Raw genomic sequence first — 10,036 nt, 5'->3', positions numbered from 1 at the left:
TTTTAGCCGGATATTCTGTGTGTGCTCATGAAGTTCCTCCAGCTTAATCCATTGTGCTTAGATGAACTTTCAAAACAACTAAAAATTAAAAATTAAATTCAAAAAGAATTAAGCTAAAGAAAAGGAGAAAGGATTTGAGATAGTTCCCTGTTTTAGCCGGATATTCTGTGTGTGCTCATGAAGTTCCTCCAGCTTAATCCATTGTGCTTAGATGAACTGCGCGTTCCCCATTCCCAGATTTAAATGTTGTTGTCCTCAACAATAGATTTAAATCTAAAAAGAAAAAACGTTGAGAAATAAAACAACTAGTTGCTCTCTCTTGTTGTTTGTTCCCTTTTCTTCATATGTAAAATTCACTCAATGATAGCCATTAGTCTCAACACCTTCTCCTATATTTTTGTATTTTTCTTTATTTAATTCAAAGTAAAATTAACTAAAACAATGAAATTAAAATAAAACAGTAAAGTGTGGGTTTGCCTACCCATTAGCGCTTGTTTAACGTCACGAGCCTGCTGTACCTGATTTACTTTCATGGTGGCTCAAAGAATAAGCTTGGTGATGTCCAAGCTCCATCATTCATAAATTGTGTCCTACCATAGTGCTCTTGCGCATATAAGTGAGATATAGTAGCCTCAAGAACTTTGAATTTGGAATTTATATGTTTTCCCTTGCTCCTGGGCTTCTCCATCTCAACTTTTGGCATACTTTCTTGAGAAGACTCCTCATTGTGTTCTTCTTCACCTTTCTTTTCACCAATATAGTAGACTTGATCTTCCGGTTGAGCTACGGATGAGGGGACTTCTTTGTCAAAGAATTTGAAAATTGCTTGCTCTCCGTCTACCCGTAAGATCAACTCACATTTAAGTACATCAATCAGTGCTCCTAGAGTTGCCAAGAAGGGTCTTCCAAAAATCATAGGAATTATGGCATCTTCTTCAATGTCAAGGATTACAAAATCAACAGGAATGATGAATTTGTCTACCTTGACCAATATATCTTCAATGATGCCATAAGCTTGCTTTGAAGAGCGGTCAGCCAGTTGCACTATCGTCTTTGTGGGCTTCACTTCAGTAATCCTCAGCTTTTTTATCATGAGAGTGGCATGACATTGATGCTAGATCCAAGATCACATAAAACATTGTCCACTTCCACTTTGCCTATAGTGCATGGAATGCTGAAGCTCCCTGGATCCTTGACTTTGGTAGGTAACTTCTTTTGGATGATAGCATTACATTCCTCCGTCAGATTCACCGTCTCACATTCCTGCAACTTACGCTTCCTTGATAATAGATCCTTCATGAACCTTGCATAGTTGGGCATGTTCTCTAAAGCTTCGGCAAAAGGAATGTTGATCTGCAACCTTCTGAATATGTCTAGAAACTTTGAATATTGCTGCTTCTGAATCTCTTTCTTTAATCTCTGAGGATATGGGATTCGAGCATATGGGGAGAGATCTAAGGGCTTGTCTTGCCTTTCTAAAGCTTTCTTCTTCTCCCACTTAAATAATTTCCTTTCAACTTTTTCAGGATTGCTTTTGTCAACTTCAATTGTATCTTTTTCCTTTTCTTCCTTTTCTTCTTCAACTGATGCTTCTCCATCCTTCTTCTTTTCTTTGGGCTGCTCCTCTATAGGCTGAATCACTGTCCCACTCCTAGTGGTGATAGCATTGCAATGCTCCCTTGGATTGACAACTATGTTGCTTGGAAAAGTACCCTGAGCTCTCTCAGAAAATTGCTTTGACAACTGGCCAATCTGAATTTCCAGATTTCTTATGGAATCTTCTTGATTCTGGTGTGCTGATCTAGTCTCTTGCATGAAAGTAGATGTGTCCTCTCTGAAGCATTTGCACCTTGAATATAATCAGAAGTGGTCTTGCACAGCTGTGCAAAAGCTTTCTCCCACTCAAAAGTGTTACTTTGTTGTGGGGTATGTGGTTGCACTGGAATGGGAGGATTGAGCCGATGGTTGGATTTGTAACTCAACCCTGGATGTTGATTCTGATTCTTCTGATCGTACCAGATTCCATTGGCCTCAGCTGATGGCTTTTCAGTTGTTCTCATGTAGTCACAATCTTCCGTCGCATGAGCCTCTGCACAAATACCATATTTAATTTGAGAATTACTAACAGAAGAAAATTGAGAATGATTAAATTGTTTAGTAAGAGCATCTAATTGTTCTTGTTGTTTCTTGCGCATTTGCAACATTTGTTCATTTTGGGCTAAGATTGCATCATAGCCGTCAAGCTTCATAATTCCTTCTCTCCTTTATGCAACTGGGGAATTGTCAAATTCTTGCGAAGCTAAGGATTCCAACAATTCTAGTGCTTCCTCTGGAGTTTTTGTTTTCAAGGAGCCCCCTGCAGTAGCATTTACCAGTGTTCTTGTGTTGGGTGTCATTCCTTGGAAAAAGATTCTTGCTTTCTCCCATGCTTTTGAGGACACTTCCTGAGTAATCCTTCGAATCGTTCCCAAGCCTCGTACAGAGTTTCTCTTTCTTTTTGTTCAAAAGAGGTGATTTCCGCTTTGAGTCTTGCCATCTTTGAAGCTGAGAAAAATCTGGCCAGGAATTTCCTTGCTAAGTCATCCCAACTGGTTATGCTTCCTTTAGGTTGAGACTGCAGCCAAGCTCTTGCATCATCCTTCAGTGAGCACGGAAATAATATGAGTAAGATAGCGTCACGAGAAACTCCATTCACTTTTAATGTGTCACAGTAAAGTAAGAAATCATCAAGATGACTATACGGGTTCTCTGCGCTTCCTCCAGCGAACTGGTCTTTTTGAATTAGTTGCAGCAGTGCCGACTTTAGGTCGAAGTTGTTAGCTTCTATGGTCGGTCTAACAATGCTCGCCGTTTGTGGAACTCGGGCTAGATCATATAATCTCCCAAGGTCCTTGGAGCGAGTTGATTGTTTTTTGCCATTGGTTCCTCCTTAGGTTCTGTTGAACTTGAATTTTCTTTTGCTTCTTTCGCTTTCTTTGCTTTTGCGTCCTTCCTAAGTTTCCTTTCTGTCTTTTCTATCTTAGGATCAAACTGCAAGATTCGAGGGTTAAGAGTACCTCGCATAAACTAAGATTGAAAAGATGTGCAGAAAAAATAGAAAGTGCAAAAAAAAAAATGAAAACAGAAAAATAAAATAAAAATAAAAATAAACAAAGAATGCAGAAAATTAAAATATGCAGAAAATTGATGCGGAATTTTTTTATGAAGAAAATATTTTTGAAGAATGTTTAAAGCGCAGAAAAAAAAGGTCCAATCTAAAAGGTAATTAGTTACTTTTAATGTTGAAGAATTCGATCCCCGGCAACGGCGCCAAAAACTTGTTGCAACTCGGCAAGTGCACCGGTCCTAAAGTAATAAAGTGTACCGGAGTACGAGATCATTCCCACGAGGATTGGAATTTCAAGCACTAGTTCGCTAATCGCGTTTTAGTTGGACAATCAAAAGTTGGATTTGAGAGAATTCTAATTGAAGAACTTAAAAATTAAAAATAAGTAATAACATTCAATTAAAGAAAATTCAGAATTAAAAAGACAAAGATGATGATTGATTAAAAATGTAAAAACAAGCGTAGTTAGGGTTTCGACTTCCCCCAATATCCTCGTTATGTTATGAATTAAAGAGTCAAGAACTTGTTCTTAATATATTGCCAATCAATTCTATCTAAGTTAATTAGGGCTCAATTCCTTGTTACCCTAAATCTATGTGATCTCAGAAGAACCCTAGTTCCCCGGTTATTCCCCAAGAAAACATGTATTAAGATCAAGAATTTCAAGATTGCATAATTACCCTATGCCTATTCCTAAGGATTATGATAATTTACCAAGTCAGGGTTCATGCGCCAACATCCATATTGTCATACAATTCCCCAAAATCATTCTATAAGGAGCAAACTCATAGAAAGCATTAAAGACAGATAAATTTATTCAATTATAAAAAGAAAAGAATTCAGAGACAATTTAATTCATAAACATAAAGATTCAATTGGGTTCCATCTATCCCTAACTACATAAAAATCTAGCCTAGCATACTGAATTGAAAAACAATAGTAAAGAAAAGAGAACCCCAAGCCTCCATTGGTGTGATGTTGACTTGGTTCCTCAGTGTTCCAGCGCTCTGCAACAGGATTCCTCCTTCAGGTCTCTATGTAATTCTCTGGACTTGTGAATTGATGTTTTGGTCTTAACCCTCAGTTCCTTATTTATAATCATTGGAGTTGTATCCTTCATTCAATCTCCCAATGAATCTGTATCAGATTTATAATTGATTCTACAATTGTTTCCTCTTTGCATTTAAGATCTTGAAGATTGGTTGACAGATTTGAGCTTTGAATCTTTGTTGTGATCTTCCATCATATCTTCCCATGGATTTATATCTATTCTCAATCAAGATTGATTTGTTTCCACTTTGTATTTTTTGTAAAATCTGATGCATATCTTGATAAAGATATAAGATCTCTTTTGGATTTAGATTTGGCCGTGCATGGACGTTTTAGCATGTTGTTTGTGCGCTAAAACGTTCTCACAGTGCATTACTGACTGCCTATGGGCGTTTTGGCGTGCTGTTGGGCGCCAAAACGTCCTCTTCGAAGGGTTTCTGGTTGCTTCTGGAGCGTTTTGGCGCTCTGTTTGGCCGCCAAAACGCTCTGGTCCAGGGAGTTATTGTGGTTTTCATCATTTAGAGCGTTTAAATGTTCTTTTTGGACTCCAAAACGTCCTCCTCCAACTTGCAGATGCTTGGAATCTTGCGTCCTTGAGGCTTCAACTCCTCTTGTTGCTTTCTTTTGGTTCCAAAGGGCCATAATAGATGTCAAGTATCCTTTGAAATAAGAAATATGACAACATGTTAGCAAGATATTTAATTATTGTGACTTCACGGTATAAAAGCCTGATTTCCATGCAATTCATGATATATTTTAAGTATAATTAAGCCTAAAACCATGGTAAATCAAGGGTTTATCAAGCACACACGGGGATCAAACACCAGTACCAAGAAATTACCTGATTAATCCTTCTTGCTTGATAGCTCCAATTAAATATGTCACCGAGATTGGTACCACTAGAAAGGCCTACACTAATTCAAGTCCTCAAGTTAACTTAAAACCATTCAAGCCCCAATTTTCATAATTCTCCTATAATTGGCCGAATGCATACTCACACACACACTCAATATTTTTCCTTCCAATTCCACTTCACCACACCAACATAAAACTCATTGAAACATCATTCACTACCACACCACATCAATTACATAATTTTACAACATCAAACCATACATGCTCTCTATAGGCCGAATTGTTCATGCTCTCCAACCACAGGGTATTCAATCCAATTCAACACTTCCACACATAATACAATCTCATTATTAACTCATACAAATACACCACAACTCAATTACACAATCCTACAACTAAGTCATGAATCATCAGTTCCAAAATTGCCTAAGTTACCAAATAATTCATCAATAATTTTTATAGTTTCTATCACTCTAAAACATCATTCTAAGCCCCTTTCATCTAATACACAATTTCAATTTGAGCTCTCTAACAACATCAATTCCTACAAACCAACCCTAGATCACCAAATTTCAAATTCATGATTCAACCAATGAAATGTGTTGAAACTTACCCACAAGCTTGGCCTAGGACTCCTCCAAGTGATACCCAATCAAAAGCTTGAACAAACAACTCAAGAACACCAAATCTACCACTTTGGCCGCGGTTTTAGATGTGGAATTTCTCCAAATTTAGTGAGTTTCACGCCCCAAGAACACTATGGTTGTGTTTGGAAGGTTCTCTACTTAAAGTTTGATGACAAACTTTGTTCGATTTGAGTTAGTATTGAGTGAGTTTGGAGAAGGAGAAAAATTCAAAGGAAATGGCCATGGAGGGGGTGGTCCGCGGGTTTTGGAGAGAGAAGAGGGAGGAAGATGACTAAATAGTGATATGGAGGTGTTGTCATATTGTCATTTAAGTGGGGTGGGTCCCACCGCCACCTCACGCGATTTAAATTAATTCAAATCTCCCGCCTATTCCACTAAACGTCCGTAATTTTCTAAACTATTTAGAAACTCTAATTTTTAACATTAACCATTGTCCTTTAATTGCCCTTGATCAAATGAATCCGGAGTTTTCCGGTCGTTCGGAGAAATCATAGTTTTAGGCTGTTATGCGCGCTCTGGGCACGCTTACCCCAAACACTCTAATTTTCATCAATTTTCACCAGAAATCATATTTCCCTGTCTTATGTACCATTTATAACTTATATCCAAATCTAGAGCTCAAAATTCACTCAGCGCGCTTTACAGTGCTATTGTACCGCGATATTTTTACCCGGTAAAAATATTATTCATCAATTTTCTAGAAACTTGCCTAACCACTCATTTTTTTTGTTCTGAATCCCTTTTTAGGGTTAGTTTTCCAATTTGAGACCTTCTACTCAATTTCACTTTCCTAGGGTTACATATTTGGCTAATTACCGTTTTAACCTTCCTTTGTATTTTAACCTGAATTTCAGAATTTTCACTAATCCTACATTTTAATCCATATTTAATATATAAATATATGTTTTAGAAGTACGAGGTGTTATATCCTACTTGTTGGACTGAGGTAAGTGACAAAGAAAGATTTGGTCCGAATTTTGTGTAGGAGACTACAGTGCAGATTGAAATAATCAGAAAAAAACTTAAACAGGCACAGAATTGACAGAAAAGCTATTATGATAATAGACACGGACCGTTAGAATTTGAAGAAGGTGACTGTAAGAACCCGCATCGTTAAATAAGTTAATCATTAATTATGAGAAATTAAGAAATAATTTCATAATTGACCCTAATAATTATTATGAAGCTTAAATAATTATGGTAAGTGTTTAATAAAGCTTAAAGTCACTTTTCTGACGAAAAGTGCAGATACCGGTTTCGCTACTCGGTATAAATGTGTACCGATGAAGTATCCCAAAAAATTATAATAAGTGCATGAATATTCCTAGAATAATATGTAGGACTGTGATTTCATGTTTCAAGTTAAAATAATGAGAACTGGTGCCAGAACTGATACTGGCTGTGGAAAAGCGCATACCGAAAAGGTGGTACGAAAAATAAAATAAAAATATGATAAATCTTAGAAAAATGAGTAGGTTCAGAATCCTAAGTTGGGGATTAAAATGCTAAGCGTAGCTATTAACACTAATACTGTGCGTTTTAGACTTGAACCTCTATATATATGCATTTTTGGCCCAAAACCCTAGGCCATACACTCAGAATACGTGACTTGGAGGCTGACCAGCATTCTCCCACTGCTCCGTTGCCTTCCCTTCTCCATTTCTTGAGCCAAGTGGCCATTTCCTTCGTGAAATCTTCTCCTAAACACTTTGTGTGAGTGAGGTTACCATTGGGGGTGTGTTTACCTTGTTTCTGGGTTGTGGCCACTGTTTTGGTGAAGTCTAGGTGCTGACTTTGTAGTAGTGTTGTGAGAGCCTTTGGTGATGGCACTTTGAGCTCCAAGTAGCCATCTTTATTGTGAAAGGACCAAACTTTGTTGGCATTTTCGTTCTACTTGCAAGTCAGACTTGAGGAGCTGTTGTGAGAGCTCCAAGAGCACCTCTCTTTTCTGTTTTGAAGCTTGGGTAAGCTCCATCACCTTTGATCATGAGTTTTATATGTTTAAAGTTGAGTCTTGGCATGTTTTAGGAGTTAAACAAGTAACTAACCTTTATATGAACCTATATGTGCCTAAAAAGGGAGTCTTCAACGTATGTATTTGTCAAAAGTTGAACTTTTGGTGGATATCTTCGCGAAATGTAGAATCTGCATTCTGTCGCGAAATATTCGGATATGTGTAACACCCCGTATGAATCTGATTTGTTAACATGTCATCGTATTAAGCCACACTTAATTTAAAAATGCGGAATATCTTTTTCTTTTTAATTATGACGTCATTATTCTTAGCCAAGTTGATTACTTAATCAATTTTCATAAAACATTGCCTGTATGATATTGCAAGAGACAACTAACTAAAATACCTCATATATAAATAACAATGAGTATCTAAAATCACGGAACTACAACACGTAGTTCGGACATAATCCTGATACATTATTACAACTCGAATCTAAAACAAGACATAATCAAATCAATGTGGCATGGACAATCTCAATGCTCTCCAAATAAGGCAACAAAGCCAACAACATCTCAACAGCACAACATAATCATAAAGCTAACAGCAAAATAGCAACAGACATAATCCAGCATCCAACATAATCAGCATGTAAACAGCAATATCAATAAGCTAAGCTCTGGCCTCCTGCCGCTAAAGGTCTCAACCCCCGCACTACCTGAACCTGAAATGGTGCCCCAAACGTGGTGAGAGATCTCTAAAAAGAAATCTCAGTAAGACAAGGGGTCCTCAAGGATCTTCCACCCCAAGCTCACTTACATGTGCAATATAAGTTCTAAAACAGTTTACACAATAGATATAAGTTCCAAAATCAGTGTAATGCACAGATAACCATCTCATGTGTGTCAATATAATCTACTGGCCAGAGAAAATGCAGGAATACGTCTATTACCCACACACCGTGCAAGGCGCTACTTGCATCCACCCCAGTCTCACCATCTTGTATGACGCTACATACACAGGTTTACCGTCAAAGTGGAACAACACATGCATATTATAAGGCCCTTACACATAACAGTTCAACAGCATTCCAATCATCAAAGCATGAAAACACAGCATGCAAATAAACCATTCCCCCATGGGATATGGTGGAACCAAACAATGGCTAAACCGAGGACACGAAAGCTTACCTCTTAAGCAATCAATCCAAGCCAAGTCCACACAAGCTCAAGATCCACACACAGCAGAATCACAATCTGTTTTAGACCAACAATCATATCAATATTCATACTCTATAAGCATATGACATAAAGACAACGCCTTTCCTCTATGTTTTACGTCTTTAGGCTTCTCACAAAGCCGTAAGCCCTTAATCTCTTAGATTCTGACTTAGTTTAATTATTTCAGAAGTCCACACTGACTAATCATGGGTCAACAAACCCAGAATAGCCTTCTGTATGAATAGTACCATTACTGTTCTCGAAAACCCAGAATATCCGAATATATGTCAGAGCCATATCCGGATATCTCCAAGCCCATATCCGGATATCAACATCCGGATATTTCGCGACAGAATGCAATTTTCGCATTTCGCGAGATATCACTCTCAAGGTTCCATTTTTAAAACTGCAGTTGCAAATCTTTACCAAAAATTCTGAGATTTTAGTATGTTAAACTAGACATCACAAGATTTCCAACGACATATTTTATGTCTCAATCGGAGTTGTATAACTCCGGTTATGATTTTCGCAAAGTGACTGCTGCAAATTGAATTTCCAGCAACCAAGACGCGACTTCAAACTAACACTGAGACTAAAGAACATAGCCAATGGCTACGAAATTTTACAGTCCTATATCCCTATGTGTTAGCTACACATAGGTCCAAACGGCACTCGATTTGGAGCTTTATAGCTCAAGATATCAAATTTTTACCAAAACAGGTTCGTTGCTGTCCCAATATCCAGATATGATATCCGGATATGCCATATCCGGATATGCCATATCCGGATATTTCACGACAGAGGCCATAGACAGCAGCCTAGCACGAAAATATCCATTTAAAATTCCATCTTTCACCTAGATACATCTATCCCAACGATTTAGCATGCATTTTAACACTTAGATTCATCAACCAACGTTCAAATTATCAAAATTCATAATTTTACATCTTTAAATTATATTATTTTCATGAAAACACAAAGGGAAGTGTTGAGGCATATACCCATGAGCTTCAAAACAGCAAAAGGGGTGCTCTTGGAGCTCACCAACAGTCTCCAAGATTCAGACTTCACAAGGCTACGAAAACGAGTAGCAAGGTTGGCCCTTTCTTCACAAAGGTCACTCATTGGACCTCAAAATACCATGACAATGGCTTTCACAAAGAGAACCCACAACTCAGCCCCCAAACACCTCACAAACAGAAGC

At 37.7% G+C, this 10,036-nt stretch overlaps 1 non-coding gene across 1 annotated transcript; it reads left to right on the top strand.

Annotated features, from left to right (window-relative positions):
• The first annotated feature begins 2,425 nt into the window (after positions 1 to 2,425).
• LOC133299361 (small nucleolar RNA R71) lies at positions 2,426 to 2,530 on the top strand. Its single transcript, XR_009749914.1, has one exon. It is a non-coding gene; the product is annotated as a small nucleolar RNA R71 (small nucleolar RNA).
• Positions 2,531 to 10,036: the final 7,506 nt, after the last annotated feature.

Source organism: Gastrolobium bilobum, unplaced genomic scaffold, assembly GCF_033153095.1.
Source record: "Gastrolobium bilobum isolate Gb01-03AN ecotype WA unplaced genomic scaffold, APGP_CSIRO_Gbil_v1 utg20882, whole genome shotgun sequence".
In the NCBI taxonomy this organism is placed as follows: domain Eukaryota; kingdom Viridiplantae; phylum Streptophyta; class Magnoliopsida; order Fabales; family Fabaceae; genus Gastrolobium; species Gastrolobium bilobum.
Note: the sequence above shows the minus strand (reverse complement) of the source record. Positions and strands in the feature narration are given on the sequence as shown.